The following is a 17,573-nucleotide window of genomic DNA, read 5'->3' as shown; positions in this document are numbered from 1 at the left end:
AAGTATATTTCAGTGACATATAATCCTGTTATGTCAAAATTAATTAGCTCTGTTAGAAATATTTCAATTTTAAATTAGAAGACTTCCAATACACCCAAGGTAAACAGAATTGTTCAAATTGCAAGTAACACTCTTAAAAATAGTATACAAGAACTTGAAGTGGCGAGAACAAAATATGTTATAACTGATGCAGGATGTTGATCAGACTTATGATATATTTCTCAACTTCTAGTGAACATGCTACAGATTTTTTTTTTTTGCGGTGAAATATAAACCGATAGCTTATTTTAAGGCTATTTGTTTTAGAATGCGATTAGGAAGACTGGTTTTACTGTTAGCTTACATTTATGTTTTTGTGGCAGTATCAAGAAGAATCTAATGCAAATATTTCTTCAGAATAAGGGGAACCCCATCATCCTTTAAATTTTTTCCTGCCTTTCTTTTTACTTGGATCTCAGTAAGAGGGAGAGCAAAAAACAACCAACCAAACACAGAAGGCTGTGCAACTGTAGTGACACTGTGTATTCTATTCGGGAAAAAAAGTTAATTAAAAATTTCATCATTAAGAAAAAAGGATTTTACTCTACAAGACATTTTACTCATGTAGGAAAATACATAAGTTTTTTTTTGTTGTTGTTGTTGTTTGTTTTTTAATGTATGTAGTAGGCAGTCATTTCTTATGTAAATGGTGCATGCCAGTCTCCAGTGATGTAGTGGATTGGTTAATGCTAATGACCAACATACATAACAATTTTTTGTACATTCTTGTCATAGAAATTGAGTGCTAAGATGGATTTCTAATGTGGCTACTGATATAAAGAAAAATTCTGGAAGAGAGAGAACCACAAATTCAAAATCAACAGTGGAATAAGTCTTTGAATCCCTTATGAGGTTCCCTCCAAAAGCACTGAAGTTGTGCACCTGAGACTTATTTTCACATGCTTAGATTTCAGTTTCTGGGAATCCTTGTTTTTATTGCTTTGGTATCATATCTTAGTCTCTCATGAGTGTTAGTTCATACTACCAAGTCAGCACCTGGTTTGGCACAACTATCATCTGCCTTTGAAGAAAAGCAGGCTTATTGTTCTCCAAGAGAGTGGGCATAAAGATAGAAATGTATTGATGTGTATGTACTCTACAGACTAGATTGCTGTAACCAGTTCCATATTCACCTTCTTCTGCTCTATCCCTTCTCCCTTTCCAGCTACAATTCTGTGCTCTTCCTATTTCTCAGGACTGGCCAACACAGAAAGCCTGTTTTTCAGTTTGTGTAAATTACTTGGAATCAACTCAAGCAGATAAATAAATATTGGTAAAACAATACGGAGAAGAGAGAAAACTATTAAAAACAGTAAGAGACTGGAAAAAAATAAATACAAAATGAGAAAGGCATCCTCATTGTTTTCCACTTGAGATTAAAAGCCCAAACGTAGACTTACACAGTTCCTGTGTTTGATGTAAATTACAGCTTTTGACAGTACAGGTGGTGTGAGACCTCTCATCAGCTTTGAATGCTTCTGGGAGTAGAGATAGTGGAAAGCCAGAGTGAGTCTGCCTTTAGGTCCCCATCACATCTCCAGAAGAGGAGAGCTTGTGTGACCTTATCTGCACCCTTGCTCATGCAGATCTGACATAATGTAATTATCTGGATGCTTATTGGGATGCTTAATGTAGGATCATAACCTGTGCCCTTAGTTCACAAGGATCTGATAAGTTGATGCTTACCCAGCTGTCCATGTGCAAGGTAAATGCAAACCTGTGATAGTAGTACCATGTCAGTTAAAACCTTAACTCAGTTTTTTTAATGGGTCAGTGGTGACTACTGGAGGTGAACAGCCACCTACTCATGGTGTCTTCACAGTAACTGAAAATACATCAAGAGAGTGGCATAGTTAGTTCTTCCAGCTCTCATTCATGTTGATGCAATCTGCATTACCATTCTATTTTCATTATGGCCAGGCTTAAAGTCTGAATCAGAAGCTGAATTTTTTTCAGTCTGCCACATATATTTGCATTCAAATATAGCCCTTTGTTCTAGTGTCTTAGGTAAGTGTAATTCCAGAATTAAATAAGTAATAATTTGACCTGTATTGGGTAAAATATTTTGGTTGTAGAAACTTTATGGTATGAATCTAAGTAGTTATGGGATTTGGGTACAATTTCATCTGCTTTTTTTTTTTTCTGGAATGAGAAATTATTTAAAAAGCAACAAAAATTGAAGTCTTTGTTGATGTGTGTGTTTGTATATATAAAACTTAAAGCATTTGAGAGCCTATTTTTGCTAAATTGTATGTAGTGTTATCTTTAAAGGTATCACAATGTTACATGGACCAAATACTGCTTATTTTATCTATCTGTCAGGGGTTATTTGGTATTTATAATATTGTTTTCCTTTGCATTTGGTGATGATTAATGTTTTATGAAGAATTTTTTTTCCTTTCTGTGGCTTTATCATCCAACTTTACTTTCTCTGGCCTTTCTCACTTTACCTGACACAGTCAACATTCCTTCTCCTGCTGGTACAAGCTGTTGTCCCAGTCTGCTCCAGACTTTTCATTTCTGAGTATTGCTGTTTATTCCAAGTCTTCTGTTATAATCTTGTGAGTGGCTGTGATTGTGATTGTCTTCTCTGCCCTGTGTATCTTTCATTTCTTTTTCCTTTTATTTCCATTTGCACCCTCCTTTTGTTGCAAAGTGGATTGCATTCCTGATGTTACTAATTCTTGTGAGGGCTTTTATGCTGTTCATTTTCTCAGCAAATCCCAACTTGGTTGCACTTTCCTGGTGGGTTGCCTGTGCTGACGTATCACTCAGCAGCAGTTTCTTTTTCTGCTTCCTGCATTGTTATTTTTGTCTCCTGCCATTCTAATCATGACTGTAATTTGGAAACACCTATAGCAGCTCATTCATGTAATTTTCTCCACTTCATCCCTGTCCTACACACCTGCCACATTTGATTTACTCTGCTGTATTTTTGGCTACTCACATGGAAACAAGACTTTACCTACTTTATGTAGGGGCTTTTTTTCTCTTTTTCTCTAATACTTTTTTGTTTTCTATTAATTTAGTGAGGCCTATTTCAGCCATATCTGAGAGAATTATTTATCCAGGAGATTTACATGTCTCACCTTTCTGTGAAAACTAGCAGCAGTGAAAAGGAGCACAACTGTAAAGCAGTTTTATGAATATCACTGGGCAATAGAGAATCTGTGTTGCAGAGAATACTTTACAGGTTCTCTAAAGAGAGGTGTTTTTAGTTGAAGCCTGCACTTAACACACGTCCATGTGAATGAAGCCATATTAGTTCACACTTGTTTTCTTTTCAAGTTATATATCTCTAACAGAAGGCACATTATAAGAAGTTCCACATTTCTGTATTTTTCTCTGTTGCCAGTATATATGAAACTTACAATTTCAGTGGAAGATTCATCAAGTTATAAGCTATTTTAGTTATAATGGAGACTCATTTATTTGACAACCTTGTATTTCTGTCTCTAATTGTACAAAGCGCTCTGGGAGTTGCTTTTGAGAACCTTTTTCTTTCTATATTTTGGGCTTTGCAAGCTACTGTTGGACAATTTCCTGCTATTGTATAAATAAATCATGCCTGTACTTAAGTGTTCTGTATGACTTATTTAGTTTTCGTATTTTGAAAAGCTGTTATTTGAACGGAGTCTCTCTTCTTTGATTCTGTCTTTCTTGCCAGGGGTTATTCTACTGTCAACAAAAATGCATAGCATGAAAAAAGCTACAGCAGCAAGCAAGAATTGCTGTAATCCTTTTAGTTTTGCCATTTCACAGGCAATTAAGGTTTTCAGGGGTAAAATAAGTTCACAGTTCAGTCTCTAATAGTAGCTATATCATGTTTCTTTCCTGGAATATACTAAGGACAATCTGTCATTTAAATATAGATTTCCCGATGTGGAGGATGAATGTTATGTGGATAACAGAGTCTACTCAGGCTGCTGCATTTCTGATTTCCAGAGCTGTTTAGAGCAGGCCTGTTACTCCAAGAGCTTCAAATTGGTAATTTTTATTTTTGCTTTGTTCCAGCCAGATGTAATTCCTCATCCATTATTTTCAATAATCATTTTCTACCCAGAAGCACTAATGTCTGAACTGGAGCCAGTTGGATTGAGTTCATCAAAAGTAAACAACAGGCATCAGAGTAATGCTGTGCTATGAATGATATGTACAAGCCAATGCTCTTGCAAATGATGGAGACGATGGCTGAGGGGCCATAGTACTTATTTCTACAGACTGCTGTTACTGAACATTGATGTTTTTAGATGCTTTTGTTTGTCTATTTTCCTTTTCCTGTGCATTTAATATCAACTGAATAGAGCTTTCTCACTTGACATTTTAGGCAAGAGCTAACAGTTCAATACAGCACCTATGGTAGCACATTGTTGTCACTCCCTGCCTCTAACGGTCCATACCTCTAGTCATGGCCCAGACACAGAACTTGCTTTGTTAATTGCTTTCCTTAGCATTGCACCTGCAGCAATTAGGCATTTTCTGTTTTGTGAGTTGTCAAAAGAAAAAAAGAAAAAGATTTCCTTGCCTCTGATGGTTTCTGAAACCAGAGTACCAATGGAATATATTCTTCAAAATGATCATGCTATGGGAGGGATAAAAATGTACTGCATGTGCCTTATATATACATATATTTCCTGTCACATCCCAGTGTAACCAAAAGAGCTAATTTGCCTTTGCTCCTTCCCCTTTCAGGCACAATCCTGAATAACTGAACATAACTATAGTAGGATTGTCTTTCTTTAGCAAGTGAATTTAAATGGAAATAAAAGAATGGAAATGGATTTCTATTCCCTTTCTAGCACAGTCTGAAGGATCATAGAGGAGGAGATCCAGGTCTGAATTATCTACAGAAAGAGGAGGAACAGTCAGTTAAATACCCAAGAAAAGGACTAAAGTAAGCATAGAATCTGCTGTGAGAAGCTTTTAAAGATTTGCATTGAGCCTAGCTGCAATTTTATGAAACAATTCTATCCAGATGAGCTGAATCATCATTGTCATAATCCTGCAAAAAGAGAAAAATATGATAAAGATAGGACTTAATACCATAGTGAGAGTTCTTTTTATGGCAGGCTCTGAAAACTGTGTTTCTGTAGCCAGTCAAAATAAAGTTCCAAAGGTAAATTGCTTGAAATACATACACCCACAATAAAACTTTGAGTTGGAGTGGCATAAACATGCAATAGAAACTTTGCTACTGTAGGAGAGAAACTCTTTTAATTTGTCACACAAATCTCAGAAGCCCTATAATGAACATAAAGGAGAGTATAAAATAATTATATAACTAAAAAAATTACTGTGGAGGAAGTTATTCTAAGAATTATACAAGCAGGAATAATGTAAAATTGCTGTATAGTGCAAAATATAATTGCAAAAGAGCCTTCATCCATAAGAATGAAAATGATAAAGTGTTTACTTCAGAGATTCTAGCAGGAGGCCAGAAAGAAAATCTGTGCAGTGAATCTCTGGAGCAAGAATATGTGGCATTTAGCAACTCTCTGTACCCCCACTGAGGATTTGTAGGCTTGAAGACACTGTGATTATTTCAAGTATATCCTAAAACATTAAGTTCAGTTTCAGATTTCCAACAATAAATGAACAGCTTTCCACTAGATTCACCCTATGACAATTGCTGTTGTCAGTTTTGTAGCATATACTCTGCAGGAAACTTGTGAAAACTTTTCCTAAGAAAGGGAAAAATGTTTATTTGTTTTGTTTTGTTTGTTTTTTCTTGTTTTGGACAGTGACTTACTCTAACCAGCTTTGTTTTTCTATGGTGAATAAAATTAGCATATTCCTATTCTATTCAGTATTTCACATTGTCTCACCAAATGGTGTGCTAAGAGACCTAGTAGATACAATTAGCTCCGTTTGCCTTTTTTTTTTTTCCCTTCCAATCGTTGGTTAGCTGCAACTAAGTTCTCACTTAAGCCCTGAAGCACTGTCAGCCCCCATGCGTTGTCAAACCCCAGCAATCTACTTAGCCACACAGCTCACAAAGCTGCCTCACCAGCAGAACTGCTGAGAAAGGAAGTCATGCTGGGCCAGTCCATCAGATTGAAGGCTGCTTCCATGCAAATTGCCACGCATATGTGGTATATCAAGATCTAAGAACACCTGCCCAACTAAATCACAAGCATGAGTTGGTTTGTACTGGGGGTCACAGAGGGAAGAAGTGCTTTGGAGTGCTGAGCAGCAATACAGATATGAAGATCCAGTGCAGGAGTTCAGTATCACAGGCACCCTGAACAAATTTGAGGAAATCATTTTTACCCTAAGCTGTGATAAATAATTTCCTTGTTTAGACCCTGATGTGATTTATGCTAATAGTGCTGCAGTAACATTGCCCTAGCTGCAAATAGAAGGAAATCTAAAGCATTGAGGAGCTCAAAGGTAAGGCAAAATCTTTGACTTTGCAAAGTTCCTTCTGTTGACCTTTTTGGTCTGAACTTCCATTTAAATACTCAGATATTGTTAGAATAGTATTTGAGCACTGTGAGAAAAAAATGAAGTAGTTTGACAGAATTAAGGATCGCTAGTTCAAACAATGCAGTGCATAAAGATGTACAAATTTCTGAGTATGATATTGTTTTGGGAATAAAGAAATTTCTCAGTTTGTTCAGAAGCTTTATTTTGACTGTGAAAAGTATTTTCAAGAGCATTAAAATCAGCACTGACAGCATTTTTGTTACAGTGAAGTAATATTTTCTAGCATTTTTCCCCACCTGCCCTCAATATAACAAGAAACCACACCCAATGTATCTTGTCAAAAAAAACTGTGACCAGATCAATCTAACATCATTTAGGTTCAGGAACTGATGAATATAAACAAGTGTTTATACTTGTGTCACTGATCTGTTTGAAAGCTGACTGAACATCTGTTGCTCCTTGGCAGAGGGACAGAGAATGTACAGATTTTTAAAACCTTGTAAAATGTTTTCTTATTTATGTAATGGCTGATATTTCATTGCAGTTACTAACCTGATTAAAATTAGTTGCCAGAGGTGGAAGGATCAGAGAAGTTAAGAGACAGGAACATCTGGTAGTTTTTTGGAGATCCAGCAACCTTTCAAACAAGACTTAGACTTTGAATTCTTTTCAAGTTTATTTTTGGCCCCAAAACCAGAGAGAATAATAATGGGCTGAAAAGAACACTGTATTGCAGTGAAGCATATCCCAGAGGAGGCTTTGTGATGAGTCTCTAGCCAGTTACACTGAATCAAGTATTTTCCTCGGAGATACAAAGGAGAGAGAATAAGCAGATGCTTCTTTTCTTAGTAATAAGCACTATTATGTCCGTAACATTTATAAGCTTCTATTATATATAAAATATAATAGAACATAATATGTAACATATAATTATATAATATATATATAATTAAAGAACTCAAAGAAATACTCTTTTTCACAAACAATAATAATTGTGCAGTTGTAACTAGAATGGAGTAAGACTTCTGAGAACACACTTTAAGTACTGGAGGAGGGACACTGTCCACTCAGAAAAGTATAGTTCACTGACAGGCAGAAAAGTTTTGGGATGATGGGCAGTAATAGATATTTTTAAATGTTAGAATGTTATATTCAGTCTTCATTTATTTAGCTTTGAGATATTTTAGTCTTTGAAATGAACACTAAAACTATCATCTAATTAGATGTTAACAACATCAAAATCTCTATGGGAACATCTACACTGTACAGCATGGTACAAAGTAGACATCCCCAAGCTGATGTCAAAAGAACCATGAACAGAACAGTACAGTCACCTCATTTTCCTCAGCCAATTTGTTGCTTGCCTGGAAGCAAGTGTTGGAGCTTGGGAGTGGAACTTGAATCATTAGCGATATTTTGCAGTGTTTCATGGATGACAGTGCAGTTTGCTTGAAGGCAAGATATCCTGCAAGATGATCTTCAGTGCCCAGAGCTTCCCTGTGGAGCCCTCAGTAGAGCTTCTTTGCCTTCTCTGAGGCTAACTGGTTAACCATCTCTCTCAACTTTTGCAACACAGCAACACTGGGGCATTTGTTAATGGTGCTATGTTGTTAGACAACTGAAATCTAGGTTGAAACAAACACTAGGGATTGACATTTTCACTGTTACTGGCCCAAATTTTAGTAGCTAAATGACTGAAAAGAGGTGTTGGATCTTCTTATTCCAAGCATTTGACTGAAAATATATGCGATTCTGTCATCACTTTTGCATCCCTTGAGTATTAGTGAAAATTCAATTAAGCCTGTAATTTTCTTCGACCACCAAGTTATTTATTGGAACAAAAAATGAATGTTTTCTAGATACTGCCAGTCTGTAATGGAAAAAATAAAATAAGTTTTTTCTGTGTGTGATTTTTAAATCCTCAAGTTGCTTATGATACAACTAAAAATCATATTTCCCAAACATGTCATGCATCAATTTAAGTTTAATTAACAGTAATGGCATTGAGAACATCTTGATGCTCTTCACAGTATTGAACAGTTGTTGGCAGATGTCTGACAGCACAGCAGTAATTATGAATATTTCCCTGTTGTATCATTTCCATTTAATTCACTTTTTTTTTTTTTTTTAATGAAATCACATAGTTTTATAGACTCTCTGGTTATGTTCAAGTCTGAAATCTACAGTGTCACACAGCACAACCAACCTGCTTTCTTAGATTAAATCTCTACTAGTCTAAAAATAACTCTGAGCATATGTGCTAAAGCACTTTATGGTAACCTTTCTTTTCTCTCAACACAATAAATCAAAACTGCAGAGCTAAGCACATGCTATTGCAGCTTCTATTGCACAGTCATACATCACTTCTTGGTGCAAGAAGGAAATTGCTGATGTGCCTATAACATATAATCTGTTGATAAGATTTTAAGAAGAAATATAGTATCTGTGAGAAAGGTATTTTAAAAAAGAGAGATGTTAGGCTATGTAACTTTCTGTAGAAATTTTAATTGCCATAAGTGTTCTGTGTTTGTAGATAATCTCCTGCATGATTGATTACTAATGGTTTATTATCTTGTGATTTGCAATAGTTGAAATTAAGGCTTGTTCACCAAAGACTATCTTAGGTCACTTTGAATGGACCTCCTTTACATTCCTCTGGGCTTTCTCAAGGTCCAACAACTAGTGTCCAGAGCAGCTTTTATTATCTCAAGTATAAAATGTATACCTGTTAAGCTGAAGACACATTGTTCTGATTTGGCATGCTAGGTGTCTTCTGTTCAATAGGAAAATGTTTGAGAGATTATCTCTTGTGTCTATGAAATGGGCTCAAGTATTTAAAATTTGAAACCAAATTTCTCATGAAAAGAAACTAAATTTGTGAATCTTAACAGTTACTCTGCTTAATAGTGAAGAGCAGTAGATGCCAAGAAAAAGTTGCTAATCAACCTGCAAAAAAGAACTGCAGGGAAAGAAGAAGAGAGGGGGAAGTTTGCGATTGTATCAGCAGTATAGAGATGCGTCAAAAGGAGAGGTGCATGGAAAGTTAATAAGTACTCAGAGGTCACAAAGGCAGTACCCAGGACTTCAGAAGTCTGCAGCTCCCCGACTAATGAGCATTAACAGACCTCAGAAGAATAACAATGAAGAGTACTGGTGTGATATTTTGTTTCCTTATTGTTGTTTTGTTGTTTTTTCGGGTTTTTTTTCCCCCCACATCTCATTTCTTGACAAGATAGAACTGAGTAACAAAGTGGCATCTGGATTCTCAGTTATTTCAGTGAGTTTTTGTCTGTTCGAAATGGCTTTGGGATAATGCAGTGTCTTTTCTGATAATGCCGTGTCTTTATTATTTTATTTTTAAAATCAAAATCTGCAATCTAACATTTTGTGAGAGAGTAAAGGAGCAGACATACAATTAAGCAGGTTAGCTGGTTAGCCAACCAAGGGAGATACTATTAGAAACAGCATTTATTCTCTGTGCATTTTTCTCCTTCCTTCCTTCCTTCCTTCCTTCCTTCCTTCCTTCCTTCCTTCCTTCCTTCCTTCCTTCCTTCCTTCCTTCTTTTCAGCTTTAAATAAAGTATTTCTGTATTAAATATGTGAAAAATCTGTAACCACACCAGTTATGGGAAGCAAAACTTATGTTAATAAAAAGCAGGTAATGGAAGATCTTTCAATTTATTTTTATTTTATATATACATTACAACATATAGTTAAATAAAGTCAGGATTTTTGTTCTTTTTATAATGCTCTGCTTGTAGATTAAAAGCTTTTGATCATCATGCATGAATTAGAGCACTGATACGAAGATATCTGATAGTGGACTGATTCAATTCCTCATTGTGCATGATGATCTTCAACAAATATTTTGTGAGTTTTATGGCTTGCATTCTGGTAAGCCTCTGATCTTCAAATCTTCTCTTCTCTTCTCTTCTCTTCTCTTCTCTTCTCTTCTCTTCTCTTCTCTTCTCTTCTCTTCTCTTCTCTTCTCTTCTCTTCTCTTCTCTTTTTAGTAGCCTTAAACATTTGTCTATTGAGACCTTTACTTTTTAATAAGCTTGGTTTTTTTTTTTTTTTTTTTTCAATTGTAGAATACAGCATTTCTTTTTCCTATGGTCCTCATAATGTTAGGTGAAATTAGAGCTGAACAAGCTGTTTATATCCCTTAGGTTCTTGCACTGCGTCTAGGAATTTAGGAAATCTCTTTTAAGTGAACTACAAGAAATTGTGTTAATGATTGACAATCAACTGCCCACTATTTGGGAACTGTTCTTGCTCTTGACCAGGCCCAAACAGTCTTTTCAGGCTGATTTTCTCTCCCTTAGGCTGAATTCTGAGTTAATGCACTCTCAGCAAGTGTAGTTTGTTGTGAGTCTGAACATGGTCAGTGCCATGAGGACAAGACTGAACAGTATCTGCTTATTTGCTTGTAGTGTGGTGCACAAAAAAAAGAAGTAGTACTGTGGAATGAGACAGAGTTTTTACTTTACTTCACCAAAGTAAAACACTCCTGAAGTCTCGGGACTGATTTTTAGTAAGCTCAGGTCGGCAAGCAAATAACTGAGATCATTATAAAGAAGGGGAAGGATTCTTAGCTTTATTGCTCACTTGTTGGAAAAGGAGAGTTACTTGAAGGAAGATGGGAGGGATGGAGCCCTGAAGCATCCTTATTTGACAGCACTAGTGAAGATCAGAGATGAAGAGGAGCCATCTCTATAGGAAGCGTTTAAGCTGGCACATTCTTTCTCCCCTATCAGAAGGTCATAGGAATATATTACATACAACTGCCATATGGCACCACTTGACAATACTGCTGTAATTAAAAATAACCCCTGAACACCATAAGAGTGCTGTGAATTTCAAGAGTATGTATTTTTCACTCTTTTTTGCAAATTTGCCAATAGACTTCATCTGTTAATTTCTTCCACAGAAAGGAGAACAGCTATGCTTTTTACAGCATGTGTTTTATAACAAATCATTGAAACATTCAAATGCCAAATACAGAAGTTAAGTGAACACATTTCTTTAAACTTAGCCAATAATCCCTTTACCCTTAACACTGTCAAGAATAGCAAGAGACAAGGTATTTTACTCAGAGTACTTAATCTCTTTTGAAATAAATTTCTCAGTTTAGATTTCATGCATCAAGTAAGCTGTTAATGCAAGTAAAACGCTCCTTTGGTTGTCAGTTATTCAGATCTGAGTATCTGTGCTGTGTAGTCACTGGCAAATTTTCAACTGAACTTTCTCTAGCTCCTTTGATGGTCAGTCACTAGAAGCTTAAGAAAGTATAATGTGTTCAAGTACTGTAACTCAGCTGCTTATGATAACAAAACACAAAGAGATATATTCATACTTGTAAGAGATTACATCATTGTCTCAAAGCTTGCTGGGGACACAGATGAACAAGTCCAAGCAAGTCCTGGGCAAAGGTAAATTGGTAAATGATGAAGAAGGATGAAAAAATTGACAAAGTCAAGTGTGCACTACAGTGTTACTACAAAAGACTACTACAAATCACTTGCTAGGGGTACGTGAGTGAGCTAAAAGTAGTTTTGGACCTGAGTTACTTTTCTTGGTAGTATTTATAATTTAAAAAAAAAAAAAAAAAAAAAAAAAGGAGAGTATTTGGAAGTGAAAATTTTTAAATGAAAATTGTAGCAAGGAAGACAGTGACAATGGGATGTGTGGTAAAAAGAGGATACCTCATGAAGACATTATTCTTGTTACTTTATTGAAGTTCATAAAACTTTTAAGGGTCATGACAGAAATATACGGCTTTCTTGAACCTCAGCATCATCCATTTAGTACAAAAGAAGTGAGGGGTTCTTGTGAAAGCAAGAGTTCACCTGTGTAAATAAAGATCACATTGGCAGTGTGATTTAGACTGTAGATCTCACCAGTAACACACTACCAGATGGACTCTAAGGAGCAGACTGGGGGCTGTGAATAGAACAGAATGCTTAACGCAGCCTGGAAAAAGGCCACAAAATGCTGTCTTCATACATTGTTGTGCTACCTGTTTATGTCAGGACAAAAATTTCTTCCATGATGAGTTTTTATCTTTAATGCAGTCTGCACTTACAAAAGAGTTTGAGGCCGCACAACAAACATGATGTCAACAGTTTTAGCTCTACAGCTAGTACTTTTTGTAAGTTTCCATATATGCTATTCCAATCCCACTTCATCAAAACCATACACCCCATTAAAAAGCATGCTGTCATTTTACAAATTGTGTGGTATTAAAAAACAATTTGAACTAGTTATAATGGACCTTGCTAATCACTCTTTTAAAAAAAAAATGCTTCAAAGTTTCTTACTGCTGTCTAACTATACAACATATATTTTCATATGCTGTCTTTCAAGTCATGTACTTCTGTTTTTTGATAGTTCTTTTTGTCATGTTGATTTACTTCTTTCTTTGTGGCAGGGATTGGGTTTTACTAGCATTAAAATCACCTCCAGGAAATGTGCAAATTACCTGGAGAGAGTAGGATGCAATGTTGCATCCATTTCTAATTTTAACTGGATGGACATCATAAGATCCACCTGAAACATAGTACTGGGGTTGGTGTGTTGGTGTGTTTTTCACCAGATCACATAATTCCTGATGGACTTCTGCAAAGCCACGGGTTTCAGTGGCCAGACTGTTATTCAACAACATGCATAAGATGTACACTAGTACCAAAATGGGGAGAGAGCATGCTGGCTTGTTAAGTGCTCAGAAAAGTTTGAGGGGCGGTGTGGCAGTTGTAGGGGAAGCTGACGTGTGACTCAGGAGAACTCAACTCATTGTGGCCTTCCAGTACTTGAAGGGAATGTATAAACAAGAGGGGGAATGACTGTTTATATGGGTTGATAGTAATAGGACAAGGGGGAATGGTTTTAAGCTAAGACAGGGGAAATTTAGGATAGATATTAGGAGAAAGTTTTTCACACAAAGGGTGGTGGAGCACTGGAACACGTTGTCCAAGGAGATTGTGGATGTCCCATCCCTGAAAGCATTCAAGGCCAGGCTGGATGTGGTTCTGGACAGTCTGGTCTACTGGTTGGCAACTCTGACCATGGCAGAGGGTTGAAACTACATGATCATTATGGACCATTCTATGATGCTATGTTTCTGGTTCAACCACTGGTCTGTTGGAAAACTATCACTGGCAAATGGCTTTTCCTGCCTATGCTGCTGCTACTTTGGCAAGCTCTATCCTCTCTATTAGAAAGAAAGCTTTAGGAGTGTGGTCTTGTCACAAACTATGTAAATACACAGCATGTAGTTCATTTGTGTCTTTCTGCCAGATTCTGCACTGCTACTAGCTGTCAAAAATCCTAGAGAATTTTTGAGTTTGACTGTCAAAACCTTTCATAGTTTCCTACTAGAGTATTTTGCTGTGGCTGTTTCTGGGCTTCTGCCTGCCTCTTACCATAGCACCGTCTCTTATTTTATATACTTTTTTATATATAAAATACACTTCGTATATATAAAATATACTTTATATATTTTATATATCTTATGCTGCTCTTATTTTTTTTTTTAAACACACACAACTCTCCCCCCAAAAAACTTTAGCTTTCCTGCTTCTCATTTAGTTTTCCTGGCTCTTTCCTATTGGAGTGGAAGTATCTTCCACTCTGGAATTTTATTGCTGGTGCTTTCCTCTCCTGTGACTCTCTTTTGCAGGGTTATCACAGTTGACTAGAAGATTTTTGCCTACGAAGTGAATTACTATGGTAGTCAAAGACCATCCAGTACAAAGTCCTTTACATCCTTGAGACATATGTGTACAGACCACAGTGGCAAATCATGCTATATGGGGAAAAGAGCCATTGAGTCTGTGTTGGGATAATCTAATGGATGTTGATCCAGTTCTTAATGGGATTCTTTAAAGAAACTTAATTTGGGGTCTGATTGTTTCCTTCATTTGTGAAACAGAGAGTAGTGTGAAATGAATTAGACAGAAAATAGGCAAGAAAATAGGAAAAAAAAGTAGGAAAGGATTTCACCTGTAGGTAGATAAACCTATTCTGATTTCACTTTGAATTTTCTCTTTCTGTCTTAGGTTGTTTCAACTTCCCAGAAGTAGATTTTAGTCCTACTTTGCAGTATTTGTAATTGAAATATATTTTAGTTATCATCAGCTGCCAAAGTACATAGAAGGAAAAAATAAATAAATGAGTTCTGTTGAACTTCACAGATAATGTGAATGCTTTGTTGGGCTGGGGACTGTCCTGTCTCAAGAACAAATTAGTTTTGAAATTTTTGCTGAACTGGAAGTTTGAAAATAATTATCTTTTGAGTAGATGTGCAGTGTTCTGCTTTCAGGTTTTTTACATTTGACTTTAAAATGAATGGAAAGGAACTGTTGAAACAGCAAGAAACTTGTCTTAACAGCACAGCTAAATCTTTGATACAGCAGTGGAGTCTTAGTTCTGTCTCTCTTGCTGGAAACTGTAACTCAGTGATTTCACCTGAAGTGGACAGTACCTCAGGAAATTTCTGTTTCCAGTTAAAATGGCATTTATTAACTATTCAAGTGACTGCACTCTCCATTTGGTGCTTAATGTTTCCTCAAGTTTTTCAGGGTCAAAGGTAACAGAGGTGAAGTTTTTTATTGCTGTTGTTATGAGTCTGCTCTAGGTGGAGTCTGATTCTTTTCTTAACTAATAAATATTGTTCTGTGATAGTTCAGGTTCCTCAGGGAACTGCTGCTGATGACAAAAGTCCTGTATGAATAGATAAGCACAAAACAACTTGAAGGTTAGAAACGTGTGCTCCTGTCCTTGTAATGCAATGCTTAAGATGCCACATGCAAGGAATTATCAAAAGAAAGAGCTGAAAAAAAAGAATAAGAAATTGTTAATAACACTCACACAAAATATCAGAAATCTACCTGAAAATGTTTTGGGGGTATTTTTTTTCTTTTGTTTTGTTTTGAGAATCATGTAAAAAAAGTATGTAAGTATATTCTAGTAGCACACTAACTAGATATGGATTGCGTATGTGGAAGAGAGATAAATCATGTAAGGCTTTAATTGTCAGGCATCTGAGTGAACTATTCTGTTTGGAGGTAACAGGTAAATTAATGTCCCTTTATAGCAAACATGTTAGCATAACTTGTGTTCCTTCTTCACTTCCTCACGGGCTCAGTTGAAAGCACTTGCAGAGATAAAGAGTCTTGTGACAGCAGGTCAAACAAGGATGGTAAATATTTTCCAGTAATTCTATAGCAGTAATTAATAGAAAAACACTAAGTTATTTTTTTAAATGTTTGGATATAAAAAGCATAATGAAGAAAGGCACGTGTTTATTGAGGTAGTATCCAAAAGTACACATTATTAAGATAGCTAAAGTAGAGTGGGATTTCTGTGCTAACCCTGTGGGGTGGAGCATCATCTGAAGCATTCAGAAGATATTTTTAAAACTTTTTTGAAACCTTTTCTTGTTTATTTACTTGAAATTAAAGTATTTACTAATGTGCTTGTGTATTTGAACCTTGAAGGCTGAGTTCTCAAAGTCCTCTGTGTAGATTATTAATTAAAGTTTTCTAGGAGATATACTCCAAATTTCCAGTGTCCTCACAGTTTGGATTCACAAAGATTGAAAATCTATGTTATTCTATTTCTGTACAATAGGTACTGCCTTGGGAAAACAGTATTGGGAAGCTCAGATACTATTAGGTTAATTGTCTGGGAAGTATCTGTTGAACATTTATGGCAACTTAAATATTTATGCAAGGTATTTCAGGATCAATAACTCAAAATTTTCCAGCTCAACCTTTCACCTGAAAGCTACCAGCGAGTTGTAATTGGATGCATCTGTGGAATCTGAGTCTATCTGAACGTGAATTTCGAGTGCCTAAAATAAATTGCCGTATTTGTCTTTGAGTTATGAATGTCCTTTCACCCCACCAGTTTGAGTGCAAATCTAATTTTTTGTTTTAGAAAAGTAGCGTGTGAGACTGATATTGAGTTACATCAATATCACTGATAGTTCGGTTACACACTTTGAACAAACAGAAGTAAAAAGTAGAAGAAAGATACCAATTTTCTCATTATCTGCAGAGGTTATGTTAGGTTTAACAAAGAATCCATAAAGTCTGCTGATGGATAATGAGGTTCCCTCATTGCTGGACTGGAGACTGTATTGTTAAGCAAGTTTTTCTTATGGGCAACAGCAAATGCTGTGAAAAAATATAAACCTTAATATAGGGAACAGGGGAACACATGATTTAGGAAAAAAAAAAAAAAAAGGAGAAAAACATGTAACTGCTTTTACAAAAAAAGTTCTGCAAGCAAACTGGAACGTAAATTAAGCTTGACAGTAGTCTAATAGACATGGATGTCCCCAGTGAGGTCTAAGTGGCCTGCAGGTCTCTCTTATTCTTGTACTACTTTGCAGCAAATGTTCTTACTAAGGGAAGTTGGGCTTTTCACATGTGAATACTGTTGCTGTAGAGGTTTCTAAAACACATTTTAATGTAGATTTAATACATGTACTTGGGGCATGTTCGGAGGCAACATATGCCTTAGTTATTTGAAAACAACTAACTATAAGAAGAAGAGCAGCCCCATCCCCACTCAAAAAAAAAAAAAAAAAAATTACAGATCAGAACACCACAGATAATTTTTGTTTATGATAACCTAGGTAAGAGAAGTAATCATTATGTATTACTTAAAAATAATTCTGTCATATCTAGAATATTTACACTGTAGTAATTATATTCATGTGGTCGGCAGTACTTATGCAGAAAGACAAAACAAGGACTCAAGATCCAGAAAACTATGACCTGGGGAAAGAAATCTCTCTGATGTACTCCAAACTCCTACTGAACCTAAGGTAGGTCCTCATTTTCTATCATTACCTTCCTGTAGGTCACTAGCTGGAAACAAGGTGTTGGAGTTCTTGTCTGTTTGATTTTTTTTTATTGTTGCAAATGCTATCAAGAGAAGAATTTATCCTTAAAAAAGTAAGCCCTGAGTTCTGCTTGTATCACAGAGAGCACTTGTATCTATGCCAGCTTCAGGCTAATGCCTCCAGATTGCTACTGTGCCTTATAGTTGGCTCTTGCAGTCTGTCTCTGGCTGAGTTGTTGATTTATATTTTTTTTGTT

The 17,573-nt window shown here is 36.0% G+C and overlaps 1 long non-coding RNA gene across 2 annotated transcripts in view; it reads left to right on the top strand.

The window, feature by feature from the left end:
- LOC125696172 (uncharacterized) overlaps nucleotides 1-17,573 on the top strand; it is a 65,129-nt gene that overhangs the window by 41,959 nt on the left and 5,597 nt on the right. For both annotated transcript variants that reach the window (XR_007378210.1, XR_007378211.1), the window contains exon 4: nucleotides 17,200-17,299. This is a non-coding gene — a long non-coding RNA (uncharacterized LOC125696172). The remainder of the gene's footprint in view (nucleotides 1-17,199; nucleotides 17,300-17,573) is intronic.

This window comes from Lagopus muta, chromosome 7 (assembly GCF_023343835.1).
Source record: "Lagopus muta isolate bLagMut1 chromosome 7, bLagMut1 primary, whole genome shotgun sequence".
In the NCBI taxonomy this organism is placed as follows: Eukaryota; Metazoa; Chordata; class Aves; order Galliformes; family Phasianidae; genus Lagopus; species Lagopus muta.
The sequence above is the reverse complement of the archived record's forward strand: the minus strand, read 5'-3'. Positions and strand labels throughout refer to the sequence as shown.